General features: G+C 33.2%; 1 pseudogene across 1 annotated transcript; it reads left to right on the forward strand.

Annotated features, from left to right (window-relative positions):
- Positions 1-681: 681 nt before the first annotated feature.
- On the forward strand, positions 682-3,407 carry LOC114166577 (disease resistance protein RPV1-like; annotated as a pseudogene). Its single transcript, XR_014985228.1, has 3 exons — positions 682-1,199; positions 1,303-2,311; positions 2,674-3,407. The product of XR_014985228.1 is annotated as a disease resistance protein RPV1-like (transcript).
- The last annotated feature ends 499 nt before the right edge of the window (positions 3,408-3,906 follow it).

Here is a 3,906-nt window from a genome sequence, read left to right on the forward strand (position 1 = left end):
ATCTAATCGGAATGAAGGATGAAAGAAATATTTAAGTTTATGGGGGAATTTTGTTAGGGTAAACTTAAATTAGGATTGATTGAGCAGACTTTATGAGTGGTTATATTTGTGATGTTTTAGGAGAGCAAAAGTCAAAAGTTTTATGTGTTATGTTTCGGATGTTAATGGTGATTAGCATTATGTTTTTATAATAATTAGAGACATTATGACTTGCAGATGAAAAGTCAAATGTAAGTCTTATAAATTGTAGTGTCTTGCTCATATGAAATGCACATATGAAGTAAATCATATTTTCAGAAATAGAGTACCTTTGCTATCAGTTTAACCATTAAAACAAAAAAAGACGCTTAAAAGTGTTTCTAAAAACGTGAAGGCTTCTTAAAAGAAAAGTGTGCAAAGAGCTGGATATAAACCATATATGGGTCAGTAATAACGAAGTTCGATATTTATATAAAAAATTAATCTTCATGTGCAGCACTAACCTGGGTTTTTTAAATATACAGTCTATTATCTTTTAACCAACTATTCCTCGTTCTTAAAAAACAATTGAGACCTCTTAAAAATCACTTCACGATATTTTTCTATAGAAAAGTCTTTTGAATTTTATTTTGAATCCCAATTGGGTCGGTCATAAAGAAGTGTTTCTGCTTTACCTTTGAAGACTTGACTTCAATTGCTTGGATGGAGTTGGGTTCTTCTTCATCGTCATCATCTTCTTCCTTCTTAAAATCAGAACCCCAATTCATATACGATGTGTTCATCAACTTTTGGGGAGAAAACATGAGCAGAAAATTCGTTTCTCATCTCCATTCTGTGCTCTTACAAGCTCAAGTCAAAACTTTGATTAATGAGGAAAATCTGCAGCAGGGAAAGAAGCTGGAAGAACACATGCGCGCAATAGCAGCCTCTAAGATCGCAATAATCGTTTTCTCCCAAACATACACTGAATCTACATGCTGTCTTCGTGAGCTTGAAAAAATCGTTGAATGCCGCGAAACTTTTGGCCAAATAGTTCTGCCAATATTTTACGAGATTTACCCATTCGATGTACGTCATCAGAAAGGTGATTTTAGGAAAACGTTGGAAGAAGCTGCACACAAAAGCTATTCAGGAGAACAAGTGGAACATGCATTCTCTAGGTGGAGCAATGCACTCACCACGGTTGCAGGTATCACTGGTTGGAATGTCAGAGATTTCAGGTAAACAAATGAATCCTTCGTACTTTATTCTGTTTGAGAGTGAATGAAGCATATTTTAAGGATGTGATTTATTTTTCGTAATACATTGCCATTCATCTTGAAGGCGTGATGCTGAACTTGTGGAGGTTACTGTTAGCCGTGTTCAGACAATACTGGATTATGCAGACTTGTCTCTTACCCCATTTCCCGTTGGATTAGATTCTCATGCGAGAAAGGTCATTAAATGTATTGAAAATCAGTCCACCAAAGTCTGTACGATAGGGATATGGGGAATGGTAGGATCGGGTAAGACTACCATAGCCAAAGCTATCTAAATCGAATTTATCGTCCATTCATTGGTAAGAGTTTTATTGGAAATATTAGAGAAGATTGGAATAACAACCCTGTTCATTTGCAAGAAAATCTTCTTTATGATGTCCGAAAATCCAAGTTTGAGGTGGAAAGTGTTGGGTTGGAAAGAACTATGATCGAGAATGAACTTTCTAGAAAAAAAGTTACTCATTGTACTTGATGATGAGAATGAATTTAAACAATTACAATACCTATATGGAAATTATGAATGGGTTGGTCAAGGAAGTGTAATAATTATTACAACCAGAGATGTACGCCTACTAAACCTACTCGAAGTTAACTATGCTTTTAAAATGGATGATATGAACGAAAATGAATCTCTTGAACTTTTTAGTTTGCATGCCTTTGGAGAAGCAAAACCAAGAAAAGAGTTGAATGAACTTGCAAGAAACATAGTTGCTTATTGTGGAGGACTACCACTGGCTCTTGAGGTTCTTGGTTCCTATTTATGTGGTAGGACAAAGGAACACTGGAAAAGTGTATTTTCAAAACTAAAAATAATTCCTAATTATGAAGTTCTATACCATTTGCAGGCTAGTTTTGACCTTCCGCCATTGCATAACTGCCTTGCAAATATTCCAAGTATTTTGGTTCAATGTGATGCAGAGTTTCAACTATCTAAGCAAGTAAAAACAATTCTTGTTGAATATGGAGTAAATTTTACAGAATCAAGATTGTCAAATCGTGGCTTGAGGTTTTCTTTCATTGGTGTTGGAAGGTACAATGAATTCTTCAGCACTCTCAGAGACAGCGTTTCTGAGGTTCCTTCTCTAGCTCTTACCTTTGTGTCCATACCTTCACCATTCATTACTTAATACAATGTGAACTGATCCTAATACAGTATTTAAAAGAAACTATAATACTCACCTTTCCGCACCTGGTTTTAATGATCGACAAGCCAAACAATCATGCTACACTTAGTTCAAGCACTTGCAATACGTAAACAGAAACGTACCAAAAACTGTTAACAGTTTCGTTAAATTTGATCTGTGTATTACACTGTAATTTGTTTAAAAAGTTTATTTTGTATTATGAAATACATTGTAATTTGAATTAAAAGTGCCCATATTTCAAATTTGGAATAATAAAATAATGATTGCAAGTCTTTGATCTACTGGTACAGGGATTGACAAGCAGCGAGTCTTGTGAAGTTTCTCTTCCAGGTGACAATAATCCATATTGGTGGGCTTATGTGGGTGAGGGACCTTCAGTTTATTTCAATGTGCCTCAGGATTGCAACATGAAGGGAATGATTTTGTGTGATGTTTATTTATCAACCCCTGAAATCGTGGCAGCTGAATGTGTTAGAAGTGTCTTAATTGTTAATTACACAAAGTGCACATTGCAGATACACAACCATGACACACTAATTTCCTTTAATGATATAGATTGGAAGGTTATAATATCAAATTTAGGATCTGGAGACAGAGTGGAGGTTTTTTTTGACCTTTGGTCTTGGATTGGTGGTCAAGAACACAGCTGTTTATCTTATACGTGGGGAATCAAATGACTTGGAATTGGAGTCTTGTCCTGAGCCAAATGATAATACCTTAAATAAATTCATCACGAAAATGGTAATGTGTGACTTGTGGTAAGGTTATGTTCTTCTTTGAGAGAAGAGAACACAATCCCTTGAGTTATGGAATTGAATCCTAGTGTCGTTGTTTACACTTCTTTTCTTTGCATCGTTTTCTTGTTTCTGTTGAGTAGTTGTTTATGGTTAAGAAATTCAATGTTTATTTTACCCTGTTTCTCACTCCATTATACCTCATTGGCTGTGCTTGAGTTGTTTATTGTATTTCCTACTTATTTTTGAAAATTTTTCCCCTTTTCAACATTATTAATACTGTATCAAGAAACAAACACCGTTGATTTTCTGTATTTTCTTATTAAAATGTGTTCAGATTTGTTGGCTATTAGTTTCTGTGTTTGGTTTAATATAATGTTATACAATTAGGATAACACCGAGCCTCGTCCCTTTTACTTTACTGAATTGAATGAACACACTTAAATATTATCTTACATTACTTATAATCCTCTTTGTCGTAATAATAATAAAATCATTATTATTATTATTATTGTAAAATCCGTGTACAGGAACAATTTCTTCGAGATATATACTAAACAAGATTATGTACTAAGTCCACGTAAAAAAAATTGGATTTTGTAAAATACTAGCATTTATACCCGTACAACGCACGGGTTACGGGATTTTAAAAATTTAAAATTATTATATATTTATTAAATTAATTAAAAATTATTAAAAGATAATTGAATTTAATATAAATATTTTATTTTATAAAATTAAATAATATTTTTTTAATTAATTTATGATAAAAATGTATTTAAATAATAT

Source organism: Vigna unguiculata, chromosome 10 (assembly GCF_037176805.1).
Source record: "Vigna unguiculata cultivar grain cowpea cultivar isolate G323 ecotype 2 chromosome 10, ASM3717680v1, whole genome shotgun sequence".
Classification (NCBI taxonomy): domain Eukaryota; kingdom Viridiplantae; phylum Streptophyta; class Magnoliopsida; order Fabales; family Fabaceae; genus Vigna; species Vigna unguiculata.